The following is a 19,922-nucleotide window of genomic DNA, read 5'->3' as shown; positions in this document are numbered from 1 at the left end:
CAAAAGCCTTAAGTAGATATTACTTTGAGAGAAATAGGTTGGAATTAGGGATGATTAAGATCACCTAAAAGGACCAGTTCAAAGTTAAACAAAGAAATGAAAAAAAAAATTATTTGGTTAGAAAGTCTGTAAATTGTGTATAATTAGATTAAATCTTGCTCAGTATCATACTTTCAATAGTATACTCCTGTGCCATATGCTAAAATAATTCATTAATCTCTAAAGATATTTTCTTTGTTTTGGCAAATTTAGACTTACAAGAGAGAATTTTCAGTGAAGAACCTGATTCATCAAGATAAATAGGTATATTTTCTACACTCTGCATAATTTGGAATAATTATATTTGGATCATGAACAGAGTCCTACCTAATTCCAAAGTTCTTTTGAACTTATCTGTTACAAGTGAACCAGTTCCATTCAAAGACTCCCACCCGAATTAAACTACCTAGATATTAGGGATAAACTCCAAAGTCTTTTTCAAAACTGAAATTCAGTTGATTAAACTTATAAAAGTCTGAAAAGCCTGTCGTTACCCATTAATTACCTCTCTTTATATTGATCAAACATTATTGCTTTCTTCGCTCTACCTTTTTCAAGTCGTCAAATACTCTTCATCTTCTCTCATCTTCCAAACACAATCCAACTCTCTTCTTTTCCATAACCAAACCAAGAAATGTCTAACACTTCTGCAAACCCTTAATCACCACCACAAGAAACCACCTCTACACCCACTATCACTCCTTCCAAAACCCCAACCTCTAAGAAAAGAGTAAAATAGATGGCTCGTAAGATTGCTGTTGGAGGAGAGTAGATTAAGAAAATTAATGAACAACTGAAGGCAAGTAGGGAGGTGGAATCTCAGAAATCTGATGAATCTTTCAAATCTGCCACTGAGGGGGAAGAAACTGGTTCTTCTGACACTGAATAGGTATCATCTGGCCCTAAAGTCACTCCTAAAACAATTTCTGAAGTTGCTGCAAATTTGGAGACTAGATTCATACTGGTAGGGTCTATAATAAGAGAAGTTGGTGGTAAAAATGAAAAAGGAAAAGAAAAAGAGAACAAGGGTGTTAGAAGTGTTGTGAGGGTAAAGGGTAAAGGAGTGGTTGATTCTTCACCCAGTCTTGTGAGTTTAACCAAAGACATAGGTACAATGGTTGTTTGGGAAGAGGAATCTGGTAGACTAGAGGAGAGTGTCAAGAAAACATGGGGAAATGGGTCTGGTGAAGCTACTGAAGGGCTTGTTCAACATGGGAAAAATGGAAATGAACCTGGTTCATCTGTAGAGGAAACCCTCGCAGACCTGCTGAAGAAAATCACCAATAGCTATAATCCAAATAAGAGAGAGAGTTCAAAGATTAAAACCCTAGCACTGCTATGTCAAACAAGAAAAGGAAGGTTGCCCCCTCTGTTACTATTGAAACTCTTCCCATAAGAGTTAGAGCCACAAGAATCCAAAAAAAGCAGAGTGAGGCAGAACTGGAGAAAACCTTGGAAGAAAGTAGAGGAAAAGCAGTTGCTTAGGGAAAGAAGAAGATGAGTGAGCCTATTGAGGCTGTTGATGTTGATGAGATGGACCTGGTCCTTCGAGATGAAGAAGAGACTGAAGAAGTGTAGGTTCTGACTCCCAAACCCAAAAAAGCCAAGACTTCCACTAAGAAGTCTATTACAAAGTCAAAGTTGTTGAACCATCCACCTTGGCTAAAAGGACCAGGTCTGCTATGAAATAAAAACAAGTGAAACTTGTTGAGGAAAAAGAATGGAGTGGATAGGAAGAATATAATTCAGACACTGAGAAGGAAAAGATGGCCAATTTTGGCAAGAGAACAATTCTGAAGGGCAGACTCCTTAGGGATTTGGAGGAGGAAGGAATGGTGTTGCTTTTGGAAAAGTTGGAGTTGCAAGGCTGGAAGGACATGGTTCTTCAGATGGATGGCAGGTTTGCTAGGAATGAGATCGTTGAGTTTATGGCAAATGCTGCAGTGAAAAATGGAAGGGTTACAAGTATGGTGAAAAGAGTACAAGTTTCTTTTGATATGAAGGAGTTGGAGAAATTCTGGGCATACCTGCTGAGGGGTACAATGACTATACAAAGCTCAAGTGGCCAAGCCTAGAAAATTTTCCTACTGCCCTTGTCATTACCAGAAAATTTGGTGAAAATATGGAGGAAATTGAGCCTAAGGCTGTGTACAAGAGTGAGATGACGCCACCCCACAAAGTATTGTTTGAATTCATCAACAAGTGCATTCTGCCTAGGCAGGAAAGGAGGAACATTACAAGCTTCGCGAACTTGGTCCTCATGGAGTGTTTGGATAGTGGGAGGCAGATTAATTGGCCTGGATTTATAATCCAGCTTCTTGATAGGGTTATAAGTGGCACCAAGTCTCATTCCATTCCCTATGGCTTCATTCTCACAGTTGTGCTTGCACATTTCAAGGTACCTATGAAGAAGTGGGAGATTGGTACAAGCAAGGATCATTTTAGGGCTAATACTCTGCTTGCTTGCGATTATGAATTCAATTCCACTCCTAAAGAACCTGGTTCATCCAAGAAGGTACCAGTGAATAGCAAGGTTAGAGCCTTTGAGCAAGAAAGTGGGGCTAAGGATACTGAGATTGAGAGGCTGAAGAAGAGATTTGCAGAGGTGGAGACTGAGAGAGATGCTCTCAGAACTGAGCTGGCAAGAGAAAAGGAGAAGAATGATGGCATTCTTAGGATATGTTGAAACTCCTCCAAGCCAAAAACAAAGTACTTGGTCCTTCCCAGCCTTAAGCATCCTAGCCTAGTGTAGATCAACTAGTGACCCAGTTCAGGATTTTTTATTTTTGCTCATGTTTCCAGTATTTTTATTTCTTCTTATGCTTTGTGGTAGAATATTATCAATCATCAATGAAATTCACTATCTTTTGCTCTAACTGTTTGTCTTTATTTCTTTGATGGTTAAAATTCTTAGCTTGATCTATGATGATTAATCCATGTTTGCATTTGAAGTAGCCCAGTGTCCATGAGTAAGTTTTAAAATCTGGTTATCTCACATTTTTTATGCAACTTTTCGATGATACCAAAAGGGGGAAAAAGGTTGTGCTTTACACTTTGAACAGTAATGTTTATAACTTAATGTACCTGGTCCTTGATGATAAGTGATAAAAAGGAAAAATGTTTGAAAATGTGTTGATGTTGAGCTGAGTTGAAACAGGGCCTAAGCTTATGAAAAAGCACAGAGTTTTTCTTCGCTTCCACTTTACTTTGGACCACTTCATTCCACCACCAGTCTCATTTGTGCCCGCAAGAGATGCCCGTTGAGACCCCTAACACCTCTCTCGCAGCCTCCCTTATATAGTCTGATATCGTTAACCATATAATGCTCGTGTCACCACTACTCCTCCAAGCTCCCATAGTCGATAACCACCCCTCCAACTCTTGGGCTTTATCCTTAGTTAAGGCTCCTCACCTGATTCTCGGTCTTCCTCGAGCAGATCTTTCCATCCTCTTTAACATAATACCAACGTCCATCACCAAGAGCCTATGCTGTGTCGCGAGTATCTCACCCGGAATAACCTTGCAATCTTTGCACAGCCCTCTATCACACCTCCTAAGGAGGAGATAGCCAATCTGAGTCTTTGCCACCGCATTTTAAAAAGTAACCAAATGCTCCTCCCTCTTCGGAAAGCTAGAGTTCGCAATCACCAACCCAAAAGCCTTAGCGAAGTCCAACAGCGAGGTACCTCTTCCGTTCCTCTCCCCAAAATTGAAGCCTCCATGCACCTTGCCATAACCACCTGCGGTCGACCCAATATGACCATTGAAATCCTCTCCTATGAATAGCTTCTCAGCAGTGGAACCTGGCGCACAATCTCATCTAACCCCTCCTAGAAGCACCGTTTAACCTCCTCATCTAGGCCTGCATGCGGTTGTCACGACCCAGATTTCCTACCCTCGGGAGTCGTGATGGTGCCTACTCGTGAAAGTTAGGCAAGCTGAGTATTATAGATTTACTAACTCTTTTATTTAGCCCTTTTTAACAGTTTAAATCAACATGCGATCAATAGTGAAATATTAACAGTAATTAAGTACATGCAGAAGACATAATTTGATAACTTAGCCAAAAACAAGTACGACAATATCAAGTACATCTCTACCCAAAACCAATGTCACAATATCACGGACCGTCTACGAATACTACAAACAATTGTCTGGAAAGAAAGATATAATATGTCTCTAAAGTAAATAAAAACAGAATATAAAGGTAGAAGAGAACAGCGGGGAATGCGGACGCCTGCAAGACTACCTTAGGATCTCTGACTGGACTGAAGGCAGCCACCCAAAGTTATGGTCCAAAAGCTGCCACTCCAAGAACTGCACATAGTGCAGAGTGTAGTATCAGCACAACCGACCCCATGTGCTGGTAAGTGCTTGGCCTAACCCCGGCGAAGTAGTGAAGAGGCTAGGACCAGACTACCAAATAAACCTGTGCAGTTATATAATATACAGCGAAAAATAAAACAGAAATAAATGAGTAAAGATGGGAGGGGGACATGTTGCAAGGGAATATCATTTACCAACAGTAATTTACGAGAAAACATAAAGAACCATTTAGAATCCACAGCAAAAGAATAAGGAACTCGTAACCAACCAATAAGCACTTTTATTATCTATTGTTGCGGTGCGCAACCCGATCCATATCATTTATCATGGTTGCGGCGTGCAACCCGATCCAATCATATTATTGTTGCGGTGTGCAACCCGATCCAAACATAATATTATTGCAGCGTGCAACCCGATCTAAATATAATATTTTTGTGGCGTGCAACCCGATCCAAATATAATATTGTTGCGGTGTGCAACCGATCCACATACACAGTTCAACACCAATCATAAAGAGAGTTCTAGCAAGGGATCAGTAAAGAAATAACACTATTCCGACAAGGGAATCGACAGTATAAGTAAATATGTTCCAGCAAGGGAATATCAGCTATAACCAAACTTATTCTAACATCTAACTTCCTCAACTAGCACCAATACTCAATCATAAGTAATTTCCACGAGAATAATCATAATCCTTGCTCAATACAGAGAATCAACCACTTAGGCATTCATAGTATTTGTTAAGAATACAATAATTTTAATTTAAAACTCACGGTCATGCTTGACACCAACGTATAGATACTCGTCACCATGCCTATACGTCGTACTCAACAAGTGACACATAGCAAATAGGACACAACTCCTAATCCCTCAAGCTAAGGTTAGACCAAACACTTACCTCGAACTTCCACGGCCAACTCAAGCCTCAATTATCGCTTTACCCCTTGATTCCACCACCAGTTCACTCGTATCTAGTCACAAGTTACTTAATTACGTCAATAAATGCTAAATGAATCAATTCTAATGCATGAAAATACGTTTTCCAAAGTTTTACCCAAAAAGTCAAAAATTACCTCGGGCCCACATGGTCAAAACCCGAGGTTCGAACCAAAACCCGATTACCCATTCCCCCACGAACCCAAATATATAATATGTTTTGAAATCAAACATCAAATCGAGGTCCAAATCCCTAAAATTTGAAAAATCTAGGTTCTACCCAAATCACCCAATTTCCCCCATGAAACCCATTGATTTTGAGTTGAAATCATGTGAAAAGATTGTCACACCTCCTTTTTACTACCCCCGAAAAGGGGATACGGGAGTTTTTTCCAATTTAAGTGATAATCGAAACGGGATTATTTATTTAAAATCAGAATCGCCACTTGGGATAATTTATGATGTCCCAAGTCACCGGCTAAAATCCCGAATCGAGGAAGTTGGCTCTATTTATGGTCTGCGAACACAGAAATCCGAGTAAGGAATTCTGTTAACCCGGAAAAAGGTGTTAGGCATTCCCGAGTTTCGTGGTTCTAGCACGGTCGCTTTGATCATACTTGGCTTAATCAAATTATTTAACTACTCATTTTAGAACATATGTGCATCCACCCTTAACCGCTTTTATTTAAGAAATTATCCTGAAACGAGTCACGCATACGTGTACTCATTTTGTTTGGTGCGTCAAAAATTATGTCACGCGTACGTGTCCACAATTAATAATGCTTTATTATTATTAAGAATCTTTCCCCGAAGTTGCGCGAACACATACTCCGGTTTTATTTTTAGGATCATAATTATGCCACGCGAACGTGTACACAATCACGGTAATATATTAAACGTGCCTAAAGCACTCTAATGATGTTCATTATTCTTCCTAAACTTTGACATTATTGTAAGGTCATGAATTATGGAATACTTGTGGAATAAATGCAAGAATCACGTTTACATTAAATTAGTGAAATTGCCAAGCTATCCCTTTGTTTGGAAAATAAAAATGAATTTTTTATCTTAGTATTCAAACTCCCCGTTGCCCCAATTAGCTCTTAATTCAAACAATTTCAATGGACGAATTACCGTAATAATCCAATTAGAAACTAACAACTAGTGCCTAACTCTACATTCCCGACCATACTACTGAAGGTAAATTAAGGACCAAAGTTAGAGCCACCATTTTCTCACATTAATTTCAAAACTGGAAACAAAATGTTGTAAAAGATGTGAGCAATAAACATAAGAGAACATCAAGTAACATGACTAAATACGTGATAAGACATGAAATCGGGACAAACTTCGTACCAAATATGTAGGCAACGAGGGATAAGGGAGGGAAAAAAATCCAACTTCATATAATACTTTGGATTAACAAATATAAATCAAATAGTAGCTAATCTTGAATCAGGTAGAAGCTATGCATCATAAATTAAACCCATATATATAAATGAAATAAAATCACTTAAACATTCAAACCTTTAAAACAGAGAAGAGATGATTAGAAATAGACCTAAAACTCAGGAAAGTCTTCAACGATTTGTTAAAGCAAATTTATACATAAAGAATTATTCTTCTAGCACCAATGAAACCGTATCAACAAAACCCGAACTAGAGACCTCGCCGTGAACCTCAACGAGCTCAAATTAAGAACTTCGCTGCTAATAGAACGTCAAATCGGAATTGATGACTCGAACAGACTTTACTCAGAACTCATTTGTGATCTAATTTGTTGTTCTATATTTTCAGTATTTGGAGGTGGGATTAACACTGGGATTTGGGGCTATTTTTGGATAGTTTTTACCGTTATTTTTGAGGTGATTTTGGGGTTCTTCGGCGACTCAAAGGTGACTGATTTTGGACTATTTCACATGGTTAACTAGCTATATTTTCATGGCTTCTCATGGTCTGTTGTTTGAATGAAGAAGTTCAGGGGTGGGGGGTCTCTTGTGTGATGGAAAACGGCGGATTAGTCCTTTTTTAGGGGTCTATGGTCTTGTTTGTTTTATAGGGGTTTTTAGGTTAGGGGGTATGGGCCTAGGAATTATGGGCTTGGGAATTATGGGCTAGGTCCGAAAATTAGGCCTAAAAACGGGTCGCTGAGCCCAAATTTTTATTCTTTCTCCGTGAACAAAACTAAAATACTACCTTATTTACTAATTAATCATACTTAAATAAAATAACTATTAAAGTAAGACTAATCGTTAAAACAAACCTATATCTTTGGTATTTTCAAATATCATATTAAAATAAAAATAAGGTACTATTTTTGTATTATTTTTTTTAGTTTTACGAAAGGTATATAAACTAAAAGCAACTAAAAAGAAGAAATATTTTTTGTAATTTTTATTTTTTGATAAAATAAATTAAAAGAGTCAAACTAGTTGAAATATCGATATTAAGCATAAACTAAATATTTTGCGCTAAAATGGGTGAAATTTCGGGGAGGGTCAAAAATCACATGTCTACAAAGATGTTAAGGATTGAAGAAAACTAGTTAGAAATTTTTTACAATCGATTTGGAGAAGAAGTTGCCTTTGAAAAATCGCCCTAGGGAGTTTATGTTTTGAGAAGATATGAAAAATGGTTGAAAATGCGTCTAAGTGTGAATTTACAAGTCTCTGATGTCGCAATTGCGACCAGGGTTCGCAATTGCGAACCCTTCAGAAAATTGTGACTTTTGCATTTGCAAGCCAGTCAGCTTTCCGGTCATCATCTCATTTGCGAGTGACCATTCGCAAATGCGAAATCGCATTTGCGAGAAAACAGTCGCATTTGCGACACAGGCTGCCAGGTCCATTTTTCGCATTTGCGAAGGTTTGTTGCATTTGCGAGCTCACATTTGCGAAGCCTGCAGACCTGATCATACCAGCTGAAAACCTACAATTTTCCCAAGTCCAATTCTACTCCGTGGCCTATCCAAAACTCACCCGAGCCCTCGGGACTCCAAACCAAACATGCGCACCAACCTAAAAATATCATACGGACACGCTCGTGCATTCAAACCACCAAAATAACATCAACAACTATGAATTTAGCATCAATATCATGAAATTTCTTAAGAACTTCAATTTTTTCAACTTTCTCAAATACAGTCTGATTCATGTCATTTCAAGTCCGTTTCTTACCAAATTTCACAGACTCATCTTAAATCATATATAAGACCTGCACCGAGCTCCGGAACTAAAATACGGCCCGATACCATCAAGTTTTTAACACATTTCATTTTCAAAAACTCATAAATATTCCAGAAAATAATTTTCTTTAAAAAATTCATTTCTCGGGCTTGGGACCTCGGAATTCGATTTCGGCCATACACCCAAGTCCCATATTTTCCTACGGACCCTCTGGGACCGTCAAATCACGGGTTCGGGTTCGTTTACCCAAAATATTGACCGAAGTCAACTTAAATTCATTTTAAAGTCAAAACTCATCATTTTTCACAAATTTCCACATATTGGCTTTCCGGCTACACGCCCGGACTGGACATGCAAATCGAGGTGATGTAGAAAGAGGTTTTTAGCATAGGCGCTAACGACATTTAGGGTGCACTCTACCACACCAACTTAATAATCATCAATCTATCATTCACCCGTCTAACCTCAACCATAGACTCTCTAAGTTCTCTATCCACCAAGATACCCACTCCATTCTTACCCTTATGAACTTCTGAGTACCAAAGTTTATACCCGTCCGCGTCCCTCGCCCTCGACCCTACCCACCTTGTCTCCTGGACACACACTATATTGACCCTCCTCTTCTAGAGGATCTTTGCCAACTCTATAGACTTACCCGTCAATGTACCTATGTTCCATGACCCAATTCTCAACCTATAGGCACCCTTGTTCCCTTTACCTCCCTTGCCTCCCGGCCCACTCCCTAACCCCTACCTCAATCCTTTCTGAAAGAATTGTTCTATGACCAAATGATCCTTTTCATTCATACTTCTAGCCTTTTTGACCAAACTTCTAAAATTGGTTTATTTTGAAAAGTGATTTTCTTAAAAGTACTTTTGGTGAGAAGCAATTTATGACTTTATGTTTGGCTTATTAATTGAAAAGGCACTTCTGAGCAGCAATTTGTATTTGACTAAGCTTTTAAAAAGTGCTTTTAATAGCCCGTTTAGCCAAGCTTCTAAAATCAGCTTATTTTGAGAAATGCTTTTTCTCACAAGCGCTTTTGTCAAAAGTACTTTTGGTGAGAAGCAGTTTATGTTTAGCTAATTAATTTGAAAAACACTTCTGAGCAGCAATTAGTATTTGACAAGTTTATAAAAAGTGTATCTAAGTGTATTTTTCTCAAAAATATTTTTCGAAAAAGTGCTTTTAGGGAGAAGATATTTTTTTCTGCTTCTCCAAAACTATTTTTGCTTCCACTCAAAAGTATTTTTTTTCTTCTTCTAAAAGCTTGGCCAAACACTTTAACTTAAAAAAAAGTACTTTTGACCTTGGAGAAGCTTGGTCAAAGAAGCTATAAGGGTATTTTTTTCAAAAGTGCTTCTCAAAAAAACGTATTTGGGGAGAAGCTACTTTTTTGCTGCTTATCCAAAAATACTTCTTCTTCTGCTCAAAAGCAATTTTTTTCTTCTAAAAGCTTGGTCAAACACTTCAACTTTGAAAAAAATACTTTTGGCTTTGGAGAAGCTTGGCCAAATAGGCTATTTATATAAACAAATTTAAACTGAAGGTTTGATTGGTAATTTACCATGTATAGCTGAGAGAACATTAAGAAGCTGCTATGCTAGCTTAAATTGGATGTATTTTACTTTGGTAAAGTATGTGGAAGAAACTTTTTTATTTTTATTTCTTGCAATGGGTTAGTTCACTTCTGATTTCTGATAGAGGAAAATGAAACAGCTAATAGCCCGTTTGGTCAAGCTGTAAATATCAGCTTATTTTGAGAAGTGTTTTTTTTTAAAAGTGCTTTTCTCAAAAGTACTTTTGGTGCGAAGTAGTTTGTGTTTAGCTAATTAGTTTGAAAAGCACTTCTGAGCAGCAATTAGTGTTTGGCCAAGTTTTAAAAAACTGCTTCTAAGTGTATTTTTCTCAAAAGTGCTTCTCAAAAAAGTGCTTTTGGAGAGAAGTTACTTTTTTCTGCTTCTCCAAAACTGTTTCTGTTTCTCCTCAAAAGCACTTTTTTTTCCTTCCAAAAGCTTGGTCGAACACCTCAATTTTACTTTTGGCCAAAAAAAAGCACTTTTGACCAAAAAAAAAAAGCTTGGTCAAATAGGCTATAAGTCAGGTTGACAACATTAAGCCCATCTCAGCTACTTTTTTTGTCGGAACTTACTAGCACGACTAATCATTTGTGTCGAGTTTTTCTTGATCATGAGGGGTTTTTCGTGTTTGTGTTATTGTACGTACTGCTTCAAGGATTAGGTTGTCATGCAGTGCACGTCTAAAATAAAGGGATACTACCAGCTATGTCCATTTATAAGTAACTTATTACAAAAAATTGGACAATTCATAAAATATTACTAATATTAGCCAATTAGCTGTTTGTAGCAAAAAAAAAGGTTAATTTTTTTATTTTTTGAGTGGGTATTATTAAAATAGATTGGGTACATCTTAAAGAGCTTGAATCTCAGTTTTAAAATGATTTTGTGGAGTTTTGAGGTGGTTTGAATTGAAAATTTGAATTAGAAGATGAACAAGAAAAAAATGATACATGTATCACACTGTATATCATTTGTGTATCACATATGTATCATATTTGTATTAAATATGTATCACTGATGTATCCATATATACCTGTGTGCGAGATACATGCGTGACACATGTTTGATATATGTGTCGCAAAAGAATTTTTTGAACTCGACTTTAACTACGAATTTTGGTATCAAATCAGTCTAAATCACTTCCAATCTTCCTCAAATTTAGTATGTTGACTCATCTATATGTTTTCAATGAATTTCAACCATATCCATTAAAAAAGATCCTTTTTTAATTACTCAGATTTTTGGAATCTTGTATATATATTATTTTGTATTTTATCACTTTATTTGATACCTCAATCATGAAATTTCCTTTTCGTCTTGCATCTAATATTGCTAATCACGTTTAAAAATATAGAAGGAGATCTTTGTGTGCGGTTCCTGGGGAAAAAGAACTTTATTTATTTGGGTTTTTAACTTTTATATATATTTGGCTAGTTTTGATAAGTTTATGATTAATGACTAAAGAGTGGTAAATTAAAACTTATTTGGGACATTTCTGCAAGATTCCCAAATATAAATCATGTAGTTTAACGGGTCTGTGAAATCAAGATGAACTTTGATCCTAACAGTCTTTCTCTTACCAGCATGTGGTATCAATATGTATTGAAGTATCAATATGTATTGAATACATAATTAAGTAAACAAAATATGCATTGAAGACATAATTAAGTAAATAAAAATATGATATTCTAATAATATGAATTTTTGGACGAGATAATCACATACTTCAACATAGTATTTGAGTAGAAACATGTTATGGGTTCGAGTCTCATCTCTTCCATTATTAAAAAAATAAAAAAAAACTTTTACATGCTTAGCCCATGAAAAAGATTTGATATTGAAGATATAATTAAATAAATAAAAGTATATTCTCTCTTATGGATTAAGTTACTAAATGAAATAGTCACACGCCTCACCTCAACAATATGAAAAGTGAAAATGGAACGGGACTAATTTGAGTGACTGAGGAGTTGTTGACTCAATAAAACTAGCTTAATTAACTATGGTTTTTAATGGAACGGGACTAATTTGAGTGACTGAGGAGTTGTTGACTCAATAAAACTAGCATAATTAACTATGGTTTTTAGTGCGTGTGGTCCATGAATGGCTAGTTTAATTGAGTCAACAACGGCGTATTGAAATATAGAATTAGAAAAGGTCCTCCTATATTTGCATATTGATGATAGAGAGTCCTGTTTCCTATGGACCTTATCTCAATGTCTCAATCAGGTGAAGTAACATAGGAGTAGATAGGGGTGGACAAAGGAAACCGACAAACTGCACCAATCCGATAATTCAAGTCAAATCGAGAAAAAAAATCCTACTATGATTTGGTTTGATTTGGTTTGGTGTTGGAAAGAAAAACCCTACCATAATTGGTTTGGTGTTGGAAAAAAAAATCCTACCATAATTGGTTTGGTTTGGTTTGGTTTTAACTAAAGAAAGTCAAACCGAAACCAAACCAACACGACATTACATATATAGAAATTTTAGATATATTTTATGTATAAATATACTTATTGTGATGTAATTTATAAATATTTCTTAAAAGATTTCATAATTTTATCTTTTGAGATATTATTTCAAGGTTGGACTTAGAACTTTTGAATGTTCCAATAAGTTTTATAGTCATTAACATTAGTAAATTAAATAGTACTAACAAAAGCCCAAACCAAAATCAAATCAATACTAATGCTAACAAAATACATTCAATTCAATACTACGGACCAGAATGTATTAAATATCTATTTTTTATTTTGCAATAATTTAGATAAAAATGCATAACCTATTTTTATTTTTTCTTTAGCGTTTAGTCATGCAATTAATACTCCATTATTAGTCTACTTATTTTAGCATGACTTAGAAATTGTAGATTATGTTTATTTTATTATGACTTTTTAATTAGCAATATTTATATTATATATTTTATTGTCTTTATTGTTGAATATTTTAGGATAATGCCATGACATATCTCATATTTTGTATTATTTTCTTGAAAAATACTTTATATAGTTGTATCTTACTAGGACTAAAGAAATATTTTGAGCACAATTTATATGTTTTGTTCTACGAAGATTTTACCGAAAAAAAATCCGAAAAAATCCGAATAACCCGAAAATCCGAGAAATCCTGAGAAAAACCGAGAGTGAAAACCCCGAGTTTTATTGGTTTGGTTTGGTCTTTAGATTTAATAATCCGACACAATTGGTTTGGTTTGGTAATTGTAAAATCCGAACAACCCGACCTATGTGTAAGCACGTAATTTTTGCCCTATATGAGAATTACTCCCAAAAAATTCAAAAATAAAATAATTTTTCTTGGTGTGCAATTTTTGTGATATTTTGTGTAACTATTTGTATGTTTGTCTATGCATGTTTATTTGTTAAATTAATAAAAAATACAAAAATAGGCATCTTTTGCATTTTTAGCATTTAATGTCCAAATGAACAATTTTATGCTTAATTATTACTTAATTGTGCGTTAATTGTTATTGGAAGTTAATTTGCGCTTTTATAACTTAATTTAGTTCTTAATAATAATTTAAGTACTTTTATAATTTAGTTTTAGAAAAATAAAAGAAGAAAAGAGAACAAAAATACAAAGAAAAATCGGATTGGGCCACTTCTTCAATTTCAAACCACAGGCCCAAATAATTGCCCAACTTTCCCCATGACCCGGTCCGTTTCAAACCGGGTCGATCCGGTCCGCTCCATTAACCCAACACCCCTTCTTCATTTTTGTCCAACACAAAACAAAACCAAAAAAATAAAAAAATAAAAAGTGAATTATCACTATTAATAGTTTTATTTTTTGTTTTTTTTTATATATAAAAAAAATCCGAAAATATTTTATTTTATTTATTATTTTTATTTTAAAATATATATATATATAGTAATTTCGGAAATGATTTTAAAAAAATAAAAAATAAAAAAATAAAAAAAAGTAAAAGAATGTAGAAAATTTAAAAAAAGTAAAAAGTTTTAAAAAATTTAAAAGTAAAATAAGGTTGGAATTAAAAAATAAATATAAAGGTATCTGAAAATTTAAAAAATTTAAAGTAATTGAAAGTAGCATTTTTAAAAGAAAAAGAAAAGATAGTGGTTTGTTTTTTAAAGAAAAGTTAAATAAAGTGAGATTCTCTTTTAAAAAAATAAAAAATGGGATTTTAAATAAGATAAAGTAATTAAAGTTGGAATTTTAAAAATAAAAGTAAATAAAGGTGGGATTTCTTTTTCTAAAAAAATAAAAGCAATTTGTAAGTGGGATTTCTTTTAATTAAAAAAATAATAAAATAATAAAAAAACAAATCTGAAAATTTCGAAAATTTTGCTATAAATAGAAGAGAAAATTTAGGAAGAAGGGGTGGAAAAAAAAGAGGAAAAACTAGATAGAGAGAAGAAAAAAAGAGGGGGCGGAGTGAGAAGTATACACCCGATATACATTCTGGATACACTGAATATACAGGGGCAGAATTCATTTTGGAGAGTTTTGAAGTTGAAAAAGAATAGTTACTGTTTCATTGCCTCGCTTAAGATCTGAAATAGTCAGAACCTTCCTGCCTTTTACTTCTTCTCTATACTTGGAGTCGTTTATAGTCTCCTGGGTTTTCTACTATTCCTACTGTTACTGGTCTATTCCTGTGTTGCTGGACTGTCGTTGTTGTGCTACATTGTTACTACTGTTGCTGCTTCTCAGCTTCATCTTCTCTTGTTTTCCAATACCAGGTACACGAATGTAATACTAGTTATTGCAAGCTAAAAATGTGGAAGCATGAATACATATGAAGAATCGAATTTTGAAGTTTTAATTTCGCTTTTTCTCTGTTCCTTTTATTGATTGTATTTAGGCTATTTTATGTATTATTGAATAATAATTGGAATAAGAGAAAATAACATAAGTTAGTCTTTAATGAATCGGCTTGGCAAAACGGGTTAATTCACTAGCTATGAAGGTTCTAAGATTATCAACAGTAGGTTAATTGTGAACAAGTACTTAAATTTAGCTAAGGCATGAATTTGAACTAAATTTCGTGAATTAGGTATTAAGGCATGATTTGAGTTCAAACAAAATTAGAAGAACGTTTAAGTCTAATAAACTTTCTATTAAGCTTTAGTAATTATGGTTAAATCCAGTTTCAAATGGTTGTGAATAATTAATTCCAATAGTTTTTTTTATATATAACAATGCGAGCTTCAATCTAACTATATTTGATTCTTTTGAATATTAGTTGTCAAATTTTTATTTTATTTATAATTTCGAATTTTTTTAGTAAAATTCTTGTTCATCAATATTTGTATTAATATAGCAATTAGTATGCCATGCTTTCTTAAATAAAAAAAAGCTCGTAATTAATTAGGATTTTCTTTATTTATTTTAGAGACTAATTTTAATAGAAAAGATGTAGTCGCTTTAGGATTTGTCCATTTAAAATAAATGAGATGAGTCTCGCCTAGTAAAATATATAGATTGCGGGGCCCTCACAAATGTATGTGTTAATTACTTAGAACTCGGGATCGGCCGCTTAGCGAACTTCACGGCCTTTTCTCAAAATAACCCTGCGCTAGTCGCTTTAGGCGCGTATTTAATAATGTTATCTCCTTAAACTCGGGTGCACATTTATGTGACCCAAATCCAAATCTCAACGAAATCGAAATGTGTCTCTAATCACGGGTACATTGATTGTGACGTGGTCTGAGATGTATTTCCATGACATTGCAAATTCTTTTTAATAATGAATGAGACGAGCCTCGACAAACAAAAAATGCACAAGCTGCGGGGCCCTCTAAATGTATATATTAAAATACTTAGAATTCGAGGACAGGCCGTTTAGCGAATTTTACGGCCTTCCCCAAAATAACAAGACGCTAGTTGCTTTAGGCGCGCCTTTAATAATTTATTTTCCTTAACTCGGGTGCACATTTATGTGACCCAAATCCAAATCTCAACCGAGTCGAGATATGCCAAACAACTACGGGTGCATTGATGTAACGTGGTTCGAGATATGTTTCCACGACGTTGCAATTCTCGTAAAATAATAACAATAAGTAAGAAAGCGGTAAAAAGATAAAATTTTGCACATAAGTTCATATTTGTATAAAATCAGATAATCAAGCCGAATATAACAGTTGAGCGACCGTGCTAGAACCACGGAACTCGGGAATGCCTAACACCTTCTCCCGGGTTAACAGAATTCCTTATCCGGATTTCTGGTGCGCAGACTGTAATATGGAGTCATTCTTTTCCTCGATTCGGGATTAAAATTGGTGACTTGGGACACCCTAAATCTCCCAAGTGGCGACTCTGAAATAAATAAACGAATCCCGTTTCGATTGTCCTTTAATTGGAAAAAACTCCCTTGTACCCTCGCGGGTATGTAAAAAGGAGGTGTGACAGCTCTGGCGACTCTGCTGGGGACTAAGACCCAGAACCACTGGTTCAGGGTTAGAAATTCGAGCTTAGATAAATTGTTATATTTGGCTTTATCTGATTTTTACATGTTTTGAGCCTAATGTGCTAAATGTTGCCTTTACCGCTTTGATATTATCTGAACTGTATATAAACTGTGCCGAAACCTACTCTTCTTACCTCCGGGGATGTGCTTACTGGTTAAGACTCCCTATTCTGTTAGTGTCATACCCTAAATAAAAGAGGCTCGGAAAGTTTCTAAGCCGGTTGGCCTTTTGGTTCCCGGACAGGAGCTCCTTCCTCAACTCGAGTGGTCCGCTCGGGTACACTGTCTAGAACACCGACCCAGGTTTTGAACATAGAATAACGTGACTTCATGCCGGATCCCTAGTAGGAACGCTTATTTGCATCACGTTGCATTTGACTTAGGGGACTCAACACAGGGGTTGGGTCCGTCTAGGACTAGCAACCTGATATGAAAAGGCCATCCTGATGCATCCTATTTGTTTTCCGTGCATTTATTTGTCTCGTGCCCGCATGCTGACCGGTGTTTGAATATTATGAATATTGTGAAATTGAAAAAAAGGAAATAGCGGTTAGGGAATTGATTGTTTATTTTTGAAAAAACCCAATACCCAAATACTGTCAAAACTCTGCCGAAATTTTGGAAAGAAAAAAAAACGTCTTATTAGTTTGTTTTATTAAAAGCAAAGGAAAAATAGAAAAAAAAAATCGTTGTTCTGTTTTGTTTTTCAAAAAACAAAATATATAGAAATATATAGTTTGTCTTGTCATAAAATTAAAAATTAAAAAGAGTCTTACTTTTTTAAAATGGGTTTTTATGAAAATTCAAATAATAATAATAAAAAAAAAAGAGTCTTTCATTATTTGTCACAAATATATACATGTATATATATATATATATATATATATCCAAAAGTTTTTATTTCCAAAAAATATATATATGTCTTTATTTGTTGCAAAAATATTTGTCTTGCCAAAAAGTCTAGAAAGGTTTTTAGACCCCCAATTTTCAAAAACAAAAAAAAAATCCAAAAATATTTTCCATTATTAACTTCTTTAGAAAGTCTTTTAACTATTTTTTTTAAAAAAAATGTATAATAAGATAGAAAAAAATCCGAAAATATTTTTCTTCTTTCAAAATTGAAAAGAAAATTCAAAATTCAAAAAAAAATATTTTTTAGAAGCATTTCTTTTATTAAAGGTAAAATTCCGAAAAATATTTTCTTCTTCCTTTAGAATAAGAAAAAAAAACAAATGGAAATTAAAAAAAATATATATATCTTAGAAGTCTTTCTTTTAAAAAGAAAATCAATCAAAAATATTTCCTTTCTCCTTTTAAAGTAGTTCTTTCACAAATTCAAAAAAGGAAGTTAGTTCATCTACTTATTATTGATTGCCCGAACTACGCGGGTTTGATTCTCACCGGATGTGAGATACGTAGGCAACCCCCGCCGGGTCCAACCTCCCATTTTTTTTGAAAATTAATAAAGTAGCAAAAACGTCAAAAGTGTATTTTTCTTTCATAGGGTCGGGTGACGCCATTTATATCAAAACAGCCAAATGTTCCCAAAAGGAACCCGGAAGGCTGCCTTTGTACAAACGGCCACCTCTTGTTGTTTCACACAACCTTAAAAATCTTCGTCCCTGAAGTGCTGAGAGGTCGTGTTCAGAAATCCTCTTGAGGAAAGTGAGCATATGTTTTTTTGTTTTGATCAAAATAAGTTTTGTTTGTTAAAATCTTATTAATAAATGTGCAGAATGAGCACGACTCCAAATGAACCCTTTGCAATCATGAATAAAATTCCCCTCCAATTGCGGCTTTGGTGGAATGATTTAGGCAAAGAAGGGCATGACGAAATCAAGAAATATCTGAAAGGCCTCACGAGTTTGTTGGATATCAGGCCACGGGGAGATATCATAAGGGCACTAGTCCCTCACTGGGATCCTGCGCACAATGTCTTCCACTTCTCGGACTTTGAACTTACCCCAACTTTAGAAGAAATAGCAGGGTATATCGGCAGTGCTGAGGCTCCATTGAGGCATAAATACCTGGTTGCTCCAAGAGCTGTGGCAGTACACCGGTTTCTGGACTCATTAAAGATAGTCAGAACAATTCGTAACCCTGACTTGGCAAAAGGTTTTTGCACTGTGAGTTTCATATACCAAAGATATGGTCACATAGGAGGATTCGACAAACCAGAAAACCAGTTGTGCAGCAAAAGTAACCGTCGAAAGTGGGATGAACATAGACGGGTTGCTTTTATGATAACTTTCTTAGGGCTCTTAGTGTTCCCAAGAAAAGACGGGAATATCGACATAAAGATAGCGGGGGTCGTCAGTACTTTGCTCACACAGAAAGATAGCACGCTGGCGCCCATGATTGTATCCGATATATTCCGGGCTCTCACGTCCTGCAAGGCCGGAGGAAACTTTTTCGAAGGTTGCAACTTGTTGTTGCAAATGTGGATGACTGAACACCTATGTCACCGAGCTCAGTTTCTGAGCCATGGATCCGCTGACAGGACCTGCATAGAGGAGTTCTATACCAGAGTTAATGAGGCCTACCTACCTAAAGGAGTTTCGGCATGGACCTCATATTTCCGTGCCCTCAACGCCAGTCAAATACAGTGGACGCTGGGTTGGTTACCGATCGACGAAGTTATATACATGCCAGCAGCCAGGCCCCATTTTCTCTTAATGGGACTTAAGAGCATTCAACCTTATGCGCCGCATCGGGTTTTAAGGCAACTTGGGAGATGTCAAATAGTGCCAAAAGACGAGGATTTAAGCACCCAGGTGATTGAGATCAGTCCCGATGGCCAGTTTCCTGAAGCAAGGGTTCGCCAAATGTGGGGCCAATGCCAATACTTAGAGGCAAATACTTGTGTATTGAATCGGACAAAAGGGGAAGTTTCGCCCGGATATCAGGCTTGGTACAAAGGGGAAACGTCATCTGCAAGGCCGGCTAAAAGACCGCACCTGCAAGAGTTTTCCAGATCCTCACAAGAGTAGTGGGACTAGTTGGCCAAAGAGCGGGAATATCTTGCCGAGACAGGCAAACTGAAGCAACAAGTTCAGGATATGAAGTTTGAAAGCCAATTACAGTCCGCTACCTACAAGGGAGAAAAGAACAGATTAATCAGAGAAGGCGAGATCCTCAAAGCTCAGATCCGGAAGATGAAAAGGGAGGCCAACAACCAACTGAGAAGCAGATTGATAGCAGGGTTAAAAAATCAGGTTGCGGAAAGCCAGGAAGACTTGGAAAGAGCCAAGGCTAGCACAGCAAGATTACGAACAAGTGGGCAAAAAGTACCATGGCCCGGAGGCAGCACCTGCAACAAGTCATAAGGGATTTTGAAATGAGCATCGGGATATTAAGGAAAACAAACTCCACTCTGCATGATCGGATCAGCAAACAAGCACGAGA

This window comes from Nicotiana sylvestris, chromosome 3, assembly GCF_000393655.2.
Source record: "Nicotiana sylvestris chromosome 3, ASM39365v2, whole genome shotgun sequence".
In the NCBI taxonomy this organism is placed as follows: Eukaryota; Viridiplantae; Streptophyta; class Magnoliopsida; order Solanales; family Solanaceae; genus Nicotiana; species Nicotiana sylvestris.
The sequence above is the reverse complement of the archived record's forward strand: the minus strand, read 5'-3'. Positions refer to the sequence as shown.